Below are 13182 nucleotides of genomic sequence, written 5' to 3'. Positions count from 1 at the left end.
AAAATATCATATATAATACTCTCCAGATAGGGGTCGCTATATGCGCATTTACAAGACAAAAAAGGATTAGAATAGAGTTATCTCCAAAGATTAGGATAATCTAGTCTAATCTAATTGGCCGAGATAAACAAAATATTTGGTCAAAACTATGACTTTTTAACCAACTATACGATAAAAATATCATATATAATACTCTCCAGATAGGGGTCGAACCTATGACTTTCTGCTTAGGAAACATCACTCTATCCACTGAGCTACAGGTGCATTTTAAAAGGCATAGAGCAACATCTCAATGAGAGTTTGAACAAATTGAGATAGAGTGACCTCTCAATCAATCATTAGATGTTGGATAATCTAAGTTATATCTAGTTGCGAGAACTAAGTTTTAAATTATCATCATTAGTGTTTTGGCATTTTTGGCCACAATCAACCAGTATTAAGAATAATGCATACTCCTTGTAAGTGAAAAAAAGAAGAATTATAATAGATTTATCTCCAAGGATTGGGATAATCTAGTCTAATCCAATAGGCCGAGATAAACGAAATATAGGGTCAAAACTATGATTTTCTAACCAATTTTAGTCTATACAAAGGTGTTAGATAGGGTCGAACACATGACTTTATGCTTAAGAAATATATGCTCTATCCATTAATCTACGGGAGCATTTTATATTGCAATTTTCCACTATCAACATTTAAGAGTTTGAACACATTAAAATAGAGTAATATTTCGTTTGAAAGATAAAAAAAATACTAAATATGCGCCAGATATGGTAAAACATATGACTTTTTGCTTAAAAAATAGACACTCAATCCACTTAGCTATATGCGCATTTACAAGAAAAAAAAGGAATTAGAATAGAGTTAGCTCCAAAGATTAGGATAATCTAGTCTAATCTAATTGGCCGAGATAAACGAAATATAGGGTCAAAATTATGACTTTCTAACCAATTATACGATAAAAAAATAATCATATATAATACACGCCAGATAGGGGTCAACCTATGACTTTCTGCTTAGAAAACAGTCACTCTATCCACTGAGCTACTAGCGCATTTTGAAAGACAAAGCTAACATCTCAATGAGAGTGCAAACAAATTGAGATAGAGTGATATCTCAATCAATAATTAGATGTTGGATAATCTAAGTTATATCTGGTTGCGGAACTAAGTTTTAGATTATCATCATTGGTGTTTTGGCATTTTTTACCACAATCAACTAGTATTATGAATAAAGCATACCCCTTCTAAGTGAAAAAAGGAATTATAATAGATTTATCTCCAACTATTAGGATAATCTAGTCTGATCAAATAGACAGAGAAAAACGAAATATAGGGTCAAAACTATGACTTTTTAACTAATTTTAGTCTATACAAAGGTGTTAGATAGGGTTGAACATATGACTCTATGCTTAAGAAATAGACGCTCTATCCATTCATCTACGGGCGCATTTTATATTGCAATTTTCCACCATCGATATTTAAGAGTTTGAACACATTAAAATAGAGTAATATTTTGTTTGAAAGATAAAAAATACTAAATACGCGCCAAATATGGTCAAACATATTACTTTCTGCTTAGAAAACAGACGTTATATGCACATTTACAAGAAAAATAAGGAATTAGCTCTAAAGATTAGGATAATCTAGTTTAATCTAATTGGCCGAGATAAACAAAATATACGGTCAAAACTATGACTTTCTAACTAATTATAGTTTAAACTATGACTTTCTAACTAATTATAGTTTATACAAATGTGCTAGATAGAGGTCAAACCTATGACTTTCTGCTTAAGGAAAATTTATGCTTTATCCCTTAATCTAAAGACGCATTTTATATTTCAATTTTCCACCATGAAATTTAAGAGTGTGAACCCATTAAATTAGAGTAATATTTCGTTTGAAAGATAAAAAAAATACTAAATCATTATTGTTAGAGTTTGTGGCCCGAATTCTTGTTGGGTCGGCGGGCTTTGTCCGCACGGTGTGGATTTGTAGACTTAATGGGTTTGACCCCTTTTTAACTTATATACCCTGTATATATATACATTGTATTTTAGGGTTTGACAACACATATATAATAGATCCGTCTTTTCTCTTATCAGTTTTATGCTGACCACCAAATTGTACAAATTCGATATAGTGAAACCTTCTCTTATTCCCGTAGTAAATCTTGGTGTTCGTTTTTATTATCGTTTATTGTGGTTCAATTATAACAAATTGGTATTAGAGTCAAGTTTTGTTTGTTTTGTTTTTGGTTATGACCACTATGAAGTACGATATTCTGTTGTTGGATTATAACACCAGATTTTCGTTATAGCAAGTGCAGATTCGGGCTATTTTGGCAAAAATGGATCTAAAAGATGCGCTATTTGGCACTGACAAGATGTCGTCTTCGTGGACTGATGAATAAAAGCAACGATCTGATCGTAAGGCTCTATCACAGATTCATCTGCATCTATAAAATCAGATTCTTCAATATTGTTTGAAGGAAAAATCAGTTGCTACGCTCTGGCTAAGATTGGAGCAATTGTGTATGACGAAAACTCTGACTAACAAACTACACTTGAAGCCGTGATTGTATCCCCAATGTATGTCTAACGGTACATCTTTAAAAAATCACTTAACTATTTTTAAGGAAGTAGTCTCTAATTTGGACTCTACAGGAGAATGGGTTATTTGTGACGAATATTTTCTACGGAATTTCTGACGAATTTATAATTAGTGACATATTTTTCATTTTTATAATAAACGTCGGTATATCGCTCGTCAGTAATTCGTCAGAATTTTGGTGACGTTTTTTTTTCATTGGAAAATTCCGTAGGAAAATTCATGATAATTCCTTAGGAATATCCGTCAGAAAATTCGTGATAATTCCATAGAAATATCCGTCGGAAAATGATATATTTCTTTAAAAAATTATTTTCCTAATTATTTCTCATATTACGTTACATATTTTTTTTCTTAATTATCAACTATATTAAATAATAAGAGATAAAAAAATAACTTACTATATTTTAAGAGTAGTAAATACAAATTTACTAACAAAAAAACCATTCACTTAAAAACAAAATGTGTGCCTTAATAATTTCTATCAATACACAAAAGTGAAACTTAGTCTCTACTCACATTTTAATACTCAACTCTCATCACTTCTCATCCATATGCATATGCATATCCATATGCATTAGAGCTCTACTCCCATTTTAGTATTCCTCTACAACTCATTTGCTCCAACTCTCATCACTTCCATCAATATGCATTAGATGGACTTGTGAACAACAAAGCAGAAAAAATAATGTCTTATATTCTAACATAAGTAACACTTCTCATCACTTTTTTTCTTGTATTCAAAACCGACAAAAATCATTTGAATTATCTCCCAATTATCTTGGTTAATGAACAATGGTTTTATGTTGTTTTTTCTCGCATCATATACAACCTTCCTTATCCAGAATTAATTAAAAATATTGTACTTATAAGAAAATGACATATCGACTTACTTAAGTCCGATGATTTGATTCCAAAATATATCTTCAGATTAAGATGACATTTTCCTGTCAACAAATTTTAACTTGACATATTTATGAAAAACACTCTAAGCAATATATCTCTATTGACAACAAAGTGTATATCAATTGAGATGTCGAGATGCATGAAAAAATCATAGTAGGAATGTATTTCTTTCTTGGAATAAGCCAACAACTTACCAGGAATTGAACAAACAAAGCTGTTGTTATCCTCTGCAGTGTCCAGTTTTAGATGGCCTCTACAAAACCACAGTATTGTAGGTTCCAGTGGCCTCCTTCCTCATAGTCACGATATCTCAATGAAGAGCATCATATAAGAGATCTGTGAAGCTACTATAGATGCCTGATTTCCTCAATAAATTAATTATACAGAAGTTCTAATTAATTATTTGTCAATAAAAAATAAAATATAAAAAATTAAAGATCTGTAATTCTGTATACCAGGGATAGCCTCAAAGTACAGAAGAAGAACATGAAGCATATCAACAGAATAAAAATGAACTATCAACCAATGAAGCTATGACCATAAAGATTTGAGAAAGAGGCTGAAAGCAGCATCCAACTATATGTTCCTTTTCTATATTTTGCCATTGAAGAAATATAATTACGTAAGGAACACCCTTGATAATCATGCAGACGAATCTAGAATTCTTATCAACTAAAATATAGAAAATGAGACATGTATAAAGCAAACTTGAGGCGAAGAAGAAGTTGTTATGTGACCTAATTTATTCCAATGCGAGTAGAAGTTGTTGAATCCTGGGAGAGACCGCAATCAAAATCTATCTAAGGTAATATGTGGTTACATATTTCAATTATATGAACAATGTAAAGGAACTCCCAAATAGGTAGACATGATTGGTTGAACCTTAATAAATGTCGAGCTGACTACTTGATTTGGAAAAAAAAAAGTGTTTGTATGTTATTGTCTCGACACACAATAATCGTGTTTCAATAATCTTTTACCAACAAATTTGAAAATGAGCTTTTCCATTAAAGCTTAAAAGATACCTGCATTATTAGAGATACACCCTGCAACTGAGACTTTAGTCTATAAAACTTTTCAATCTGATATCTAACAGCTCCCTGGAAAAATACAGATGAAATCTCAATTCTCATCATATTCCAAAAATTATAATGAAACATTGCAATGAAAATACCATTTGCCCTTGTTTGGCACTTTTTTTTTTTATCTCTGCAATAAGTTTTTTTCTCTTGTGCTTGTAAACCTTGCCTTTCTCTTTCAATTTCTCTAATGGATTTATCCAACATCCTCTTGTTCTCCTATAGGAGTTCTGTGAATCAAAAGGATATGTATGAGATTTAGGAACCACATAAATTTAACGTTCTAACTAGATCTCTCATCCTGATTACCAAATGATAAGATTTTACAAACATTACAGCAAACTACAGTAAGCAGAAAACTGGAGCAGGTAGAAGTTTTGGACAAATCGAAATGAAAATCAAGTAATCAATTATGTATATCTATCAATCTACAAGGCAATCACCGAGTTGATCGCATCTAATATTGAACTATCACATCCTAATTCCCTAAAAAGTGAAGTATAATAGAAAACAAGAATTAAGGCTTCATCAAAAACAGAAAAATGTAGGTTAGAAATTGATTGAAGTTTTGATTTAGAATAGAATAAGAACCTGCGGGCGATTTCTTCCTGCCAAACAGGAAACTAATATTCTAGAAGAACCGTTGGTGACTCTAAGATCTTTGATTATCTGTTTAGTGGAAGGAGATGATCTGATATGTAGGAAGGATTACTTAGCTTCTTCAAGGATTTGAATCATTCTGAGGTTTCTGATAAAGTGTTGAACTTGGTGGGGAACAAAGAGGTGAATCCGCTTCGCATGATATTATGCGTTGGCAAGATATTGATACCTTTAAGGTTAGTTATTTCTACTCTTTAATTGCTGAGAATGCATCTTACAATTTTATTTGGGAGAAGTTATGGGAGTCTAAACTCCCATCGAAGATCTTTTTCTGTGGATGAAGTGTCATGTACGGAGGGATTTTAACGGATGATAGATGCATGAAAAAAGGGTGTATTATGGCGAGTCGTTGCCGAATGTGTCATAAAGAGGTGGAGTCAGCGTCTCACTTGCTCTTACATTGTGATGGAGTGCTGGCGATTTGGAGTCTTTTATGGAATATGACTGGTATTCAGTGAGTTATGCCAAAATCTATTGTTAGTTGTTGGGAAGTTTGGATAGAGACGGTGAGTTCGGTTGGGCTGACTCATTGGACCACTATCCCACTTATATTTTGGTGGACCATTTAGCTTTAAAGGAACCGGAAAACATTTAGTAATTGTAGCAGACCAATGCGTCTAATTCATAATTCTATTATTATGACAATTGGGAAGGTTTCTTTGGGAAAACCAGTTGATGCGGTCGGGAAACTCATTGATCTTATTGAAGATCTCCGTGCTCATTAAAGTTTGTTCTTTTGTCATACCCTTTGGTCATTTGTGAACATATTTATGTCACGTTGTTTGTTTGTTTTTATTTTTGTTTTTTATCTTTCTTTCTTTTCGTGTTATTCTTTTGTCGTTGTGCTTAAACGACTCTCAATTATATAATTTGCATGGACCTTTTCCAAAAAAAAAACTGAAAGCCTTGTTGCACAGAGCAAATAGCAATAGAGGTATTCTGGCAGCAATAATTGTGGCAGGTCGAAATCTAAGAACAAGGATAAGACGTGTAGGTGTTGGGAAAAACCCTAATAGAAACACAAAAAAAGAAAACAAACGAAAGAACACACTTATAGAATTTGATAACAGAGTTCGGCAATGTTGCCTACGTTTCTGAGCACTAAGACTATCAATTAATAAGAATAAGAGATACAAGTATTGGGTGCGATAAACCAAAGAGGGGAGAAATTCTTTTATAGGCTAAGAAACTTCCCCCACGCCCATCATCTTCCGATGTGGGATTCTATTCTAATTGTAAATATAGTTTCTTTTATATACTAAGAAACTTCTTTCACTCTCATCATCTTCCGATGTGGGATTCTAATTGTGCCAAAAACAACAATAGGTACTGCAAGAAGAAGGGGAATAGTGTTGTTAAGTGTTATAAGTTATAAGATAAGAATAAGAGGGTTGGTGAGGATCATAAGAGAAATCAGACAGCAAAATCTGGCGAAGCTGATGTTGCTGAAAAGTATAATGATGGAGAACTCCTTGTTGCGTCTGATATTGATTCGAAACAGAGCGATGAATGGATTCTTGATTCTGGATGCACGTTTCATATGTGTCCTAATCGGGACTAGTTCTCTACATATGAAGTGGTTTCTAGTGGTATCGTTGTGATGGACAATAATGCATCTTGTAGAATTGTTGGTATTGGTACGGTCAGAATTAAGATATTTGATGGCACTATTTGAACACTTGGTGATGTAAGGCACGTTCTGACATGAAGAGAAATCTGATCTCATTGAGTATTCTTGATTATAAAGGGTACATGTACACCGGTGAAGGTGGAGTTGTGAAGGTCAGCAAGTGGTCTCTTGTTGTGATGAAGGGACTCAGGAAAACTACTAATTTATATGTTCTGCAAGGCTCTATGATTACAGGTGATGTTGTTGTCCTTAATTCGTTTATGTTTGATTCCGATGCTACGAGATTATGGCACATGCGTCTGGGTCACATGAGTGAGAATGATATGGTCGAATTGAACGATAGAGGGCTTCTTTATGGGCAGAGTATTACGAAGTTGAAATGTTGTGAACACTTCATTTTTGGTAAGTAGAAAAAAAATTTAGGTTCTCGGCTAGTATTCATAATATGAAGGGGACGCTAGACTACATTCATTCTGATTTGTGGGGGCCTTCTAGAGTACAATCTAAAGGTGGTGCATTCTATATGTTGACTATTATAGATGATTTCTCCATGACGGTTTTGGATATTTTTTTAAACAAAAGAGTGATGTGTTTTCTACCTTCAAAGAGTGGAAGTTCATGATTGAGAAGTAGACAGGGAGGCAAGTGAAGCATCTCCAAACTGATAATGGTTTGGAGTTTTGTTCTAATGAGTTTAATAAGTTATGTAGAATTGAAGGTATTGTGAGAAATCATATAGTTCGACATAATCATCAATAGATTGATGTTGCAGAGAAGATGAATAGGACTTTGATGGAGAATGTGCGTTGTATGCGCCTTAATGTTGGGCTACCGATGTCGTTTTGGGCTAAGACCGTTGTGTATGCATGTCATCTCGTTAATCGCTCTTCTTCGACTACTATTGATAAGAAAACTCCATAGGAGGTATGGACTGGTTCTCCTTCTATTTATTCTGATTTAAGAATTTTCAGATGTCCTGCGTATGCTCATGTTAATAATGGGAAGTTAGAGCCTCGTTCGGTGAAGTGTGTGTTCATAGGGTTCAAGCAAGGTGTGAAGGGATACAAGTTGTGGTGTCCCGAGACTAGTTAAGTTGTCATCAATAGAGATGTTTGATGAGACTAGAATGCTTTAGGGAACTCCGTCTTCAACTCCCTCCGAGGGAAATCGGTAGAAGTCAAGTATTCAGTGGAGCTTGAGATTGGGTTAAACCTACACTAGAGCAAACTTCGGGGCCTATTCAAGTTTCTTTGGATGGTGTTAGCTCCTTAGAAGCACATCCACAACATTCAATTGCTAAAAATAGGCCTCGTAGAGATATTAGATGCCCTCATAGATATATAGAGGCTGATTTAGTTGCGTATGCATTAAATGTGGCTGAAGAGATTGATTTAGAAGAAGAACCTACGACATATTCAGAGGCGGTTACCTACGAAAACTCTGGTATGTGGATGATTGTTATGCAGGAAGAGATGAAATCGTTTCACAAGAATGCTACATGGGATCTAGTGAAACTATCAAAGAGCAAGAAGGTTGTTCGCTTCAAGTGGGTGTATAAGAGAAAGGAAGGTACGTTGGGAGTTGAAGAAGCCAAGTATAAAGTCAGGTTTATTGCAAAAGAATATAGTCAAACTCCATGTATTAATTTTACTAATGTATTTTCTCCAGTTGTGAAGCACACTTCTATTCGGGCTTTACTAGGTATTATGGCATTCCACGATCTTGAGTTTAGCAATTAGATGTAAAAACTACATTATTACACGGAGAACTTGAGGAAGACATCAACATACAACAACCAGAGGGGTTTGTAGCCTTAAGAAAGGAGGACTACGTATGTCAGCTGAAAAAGTCTCTTTATGGTTTGAAACAGTCACCGAGGTAGTGGTATAAGAGATTTGATACATTTATGACCACTCGTGATTTCAGGAAGAGCAGTTACGATAGTTATGTCTACTTTAGAGTATATGATGATGGGTCGTTCGTTTACATGTTGTTGTATGTTGACGATATGCTAATTGCCGTCAAGGATCAGAGAGATAACATATACTCTCTAAAAAGAATATTTCATTAGAATTTGGTCACTTGGGGTATTTGTTGAATCATAATTTATTCCTCACTAGGTCACTATCATTTCTCAATCGACATTGTACTATAGTAAAAAAAAAAATATATAAAACTAGCATGATCCTAGTTGAGCTACCTAATGGGTTAATATAATTATGTAGGTTAACAAAACCCGAACAAAGAAATAACATATACTTTCTAAAAAAGAAATCATCAAAACTATTTTTTATCCAGAAGTTGCATTAATGCATGTGGCAAGTTTAAGGAGAATTAAGCCTATTTTTTTAGAAATGGCTTACGCCAATAATTAAAAAACTCGAAAAGAGTAAAATGAGTACAAGAGCTGAAACTTAGCTTACAACAGTTTGCTCAAAGTCAACACATGATGGCCATAAGGAATCCACAATTGGCCTAAGAAACGCACACGGACATGAAATCATAGTACAAAGGTAAATAAGGAATGAAACTAAAAATCAATCAACTAAAACAAGACGATAGGGGTTGATTTCCTCGGACTCGTCTCTCTTGTCTTTAACCTTGTTCTTTCTTTCCTTCTTTTTTGTCACCCTTATGTCTTTTTGGGATATATTTCCGGATAGAGTTTCGGCTTCTTCGTCTTCGATGGCTTCTCTTGTCACTTTTTTTATTTTGGGCTTGAGTTTGGAGTTGAGCGTATGAGTTGTTTCCCTTAAGGTGGTTTCTTTAACAACATTGCGGCTTTCTTTGGTTTCGGAGCTCATGGTTTTTAAGATGTTTTGGCTTTCGCTATCATCCACGTTGATGTCGGGCTTTTCGAACCTAATTAGTGGGAAAAGGGCCTCGGTTTCAGGCTCAGTGGGATCGGGATCAGTTTGGTTCTCATTACGTGCTCGGTGTGGTTTTCATTTGCTTTGAGGATTTCAATATAGGATTTCTTCACCACCTTGAGATTCTCTTGTTCGGGGGTGGCCACGGGTTTCTTTTTCTTTTCTCCGTCCTCTTTTTCCGGCTGCTCGTACATGACCTCATTGATAGCCATGTTTCCATTCCGGCATCTTAACTCGAATTTTTCCGGTTTTATACTCGTTGAATCGATCTCAATGCAAACATGAGCAAACGTGACTCGTTCAAACGAGTCAAAATTGGGATCGAGCTTAAGCGGTTTTCCAGTGAGGTAGGCAAGTGCTTTGGCATTACAAAGGTGCGGTGGAATGTTTCTTAGTCTCACCCACACTTGTTCAGATTGTGGCGGTTTGCTATTGATGTGCATTTCTTCATTCCATTTGGCAAACTTGAAACATAAGTTGAACATGAAGGTGAAATTTGAGTCGGCAATGGCTTGGGCTTCGGTCTATATGCCAAAAGTGAGGAAGAAATAGCCAAAGTCGTTGACTTTGACATTTTTAAGTCCTTTTTCGCTCCATTGTTGGAAAAGGGCGGCCTTGATTGCTCGGAATGGAGCCTTGTGGGTACCCATGAAGTGACCGATGACAACTCGCTTACAATCGTTGACGCGTTCCTCTTCAATTTCTAGGAGGAGTTTGATTTGGAGCGGGTGTTCGAGCGTTTTAATTTTTAGGCTAGGATCCACATTGAGCTTGTCTCCATTAGCTGTCCCATTATTTCCCCAAACCTTATTAATTTGCCGTGTTTGGTTTGCATTTTTTGTGTAGTGTAGGCATAGGTTTTAGGGCACTTGTAGAACTCTCTCATGACACTAACCGACCACAGAATAATTTTCTTGTATTCGGTTTTGTCAAATGAGTTACAATCTTGCTCGAATCGGATTTTGAATTGGAAAATGATTTGCTCGCTCCTTTAATTGGTCATGACAAGTTAATGCCTTTAGAACTGGGCGAGGGATTTGAGAATTTGGTTCCTAATTCCCGCCATATTTGCGATTTCATTTCGTCCCATGGTTCACGACTTATCGGGGATTTGAGCGGTCGGGGTGGGGATGTTGTGACATGTCGTAGTGGCTGAGGTGAGCCCGACTGGAAAAACAGCATCGTGATCGGTCAGGGTGGCAGCAACATGGCCTATCGAAGGAGTAGCACTACTAGTTTGGTTGACAGCAGTCAGGATGGTCGGGGTGGAGGATACATGCCGGTCAAAGGAGGGGCGTCATGGCCAGTTGGGAGATGAGTCGAGAGATGGGCGCGACCGGTTGATAGACCAACCATGTGAGTGGTCGATGCAACAGTTGGATTGAAGTTTCAGCCAATTTCTCTAGATTCCCTTTATTTTTCCTTATGCTTTTAGTTCGGTTGAGTAGGCTGGTCGAGCGTAGGCTCATCGTGGCTCAGCCTGCGCAGAAGACAGCCAAATGCCTTAGAAACTATCAACAATTTAGACTTGCGTCAGAAAACAACAACTGTGATCTGTAGTAGCAAATTATAATAAAGGAGCCAACAAAGCCACCCAACCCAGACCAGCTTGATTGAAGAGCAAACTGCACAGTAAACGACAACCAGCAGAGCCCAAAAGAGCAGCTAAAATAAATAAAACCAGAAATAACAGTCAAAGTCAACTGCACAATAGAACGTCGCTAGACAATATCGTGTCGTCCGTGCAGATCGGGTCGTGTCGTCTATGCCTATTGTGCCGCCCGTGTTGTGCCGCCTATGCCAATTGCGCTTCCTTTGATTAATACAATATTGTGTTGTCCGTGCAGATCGGGCTGTGCCGCCTGTGCCTATTGTGCCGCCCATGCGGTTCGTGTCGTGTCTCCTATGTCGATCGCACTTCCTTTGATCAATGTTGATTTCGGCGCCGATTTTATGACTTCCGACTCAAAGATAATATTGTGCCGCCTATGACGATTGTGTCGTGGATGTGCCTATCGTGTCGTCGTACCGATCGTGTCGAGTTGTGCCGATCTCGCTTCCTTAAAAATCTCTAGAGCTTTTCTCTCTCTTTCTAAGGTTTCGGATTTGTCGGATCGCATGAAGAAGTTAGCATGACACACATCAAAATTTCTATTTCAGATATTTTTAGTGAGAATCGAAATCGTGACATTTGTTAAGTGTATGAAAAAACTAATTAAGCATATTAGTTATACATGAATGAAAAAATGAAATAAAACATTTCACTAATCAAGTAATTCATTTACAAACTACACCAACTAAATATTGGTTTCTTGTTGGGTCGTCTAAACCCTAAGGTTGTAAGGCGTTTTGTCCTTCCGTGTATTTCTATAAATATATTCACACAAAAAAAAATAAACGACCAAATGCTACCCAATTTTCTTCTTCATTGCCGCGTAATCTGATCGTCACCAACACTTTTTCCTCTCGTGAATTGATCATTGTTCTTTCGGTCCATATTTAAGTCGCGTTAATGTTGTAATGACAAAACTCTGTGTGGATCGCTTGGATAGCCACCATTGAAGGATCTGATCACCGTTAGAGATTGTCGACACCCTTTGCCTAAACAAAGCAACAGATGTCGCCACTTTCAAAATGAAGTTGGTATCGCCCAAGGCTAACTTGTGCACTATTTCATACAATTTAATTAGGCATTTTAGTTTTGGAAAAAAAATGTCTATATATCAAGATATGACATTTCTTGAGAAATTTCAAATCGCATAATAGTTGTGCGGTCAAAAACGATGACAATACAGTGAAAAGGTAAGTAATAAATCATTTACATATGACTTTAGAAGCATATCTCGCCCACTATAATGCAATCTATGGGAGAGGAGTATATGAAAATCCATACGTGTATCTTCAACTAACTAGCACGGTTTAATTCGCATTTTTAGTAAAAAATGGATTTGTAAAGACACCAAAAAAAATATTAATCACAAGGTTTGAACATTTCTGAAAATTTTATATACTTGCAATACAAAACCCAACATTATTCATAATTTTATTTCATCAACGGGTACATTTTTAATTAATCCAAGTTATTAAAATAATAATAATAATAATAATAAAGGAAAAATATATATAATTAATTATATAAAGTAATAAATAATCAAATGACTAGAAAGTATTATAATATAAATTAATGAAAATATTTTTAAAAAGTGTAAAATCAGATTATGAAAATTTTCAACTTAAAAAAAAATAGATTACCTAAATATTGAAATAACTGTTAAAATAAAAATATATTATGAATTATATATTCATATTATCTCCAAGATATATTATATCTCACACTTTGTAATATTTTGAATGAGAATCTGTAAATATATAATAGATCCAAAAAAATTGTTATTCACACAATCTAAATATTAATGTATTGTGCTTTA

This window comes from Impatiens glandulifera, chromosome 2 (genome assembly GCF_907164915.1).
Source record: "Impatiens glandulifera chromosome 2, dImpGla2.1, whole genome shotgun sequence".
Lineage (NCBI taxonomy): Eukaryota > Viridiplantae > Streptophyta > Magnoliopsida > Ericales > Balsaminaceae > Impatiens > Impatiens glandulifera.
This window is presented reverse-complemented; position numbering follows the sequence as displayed.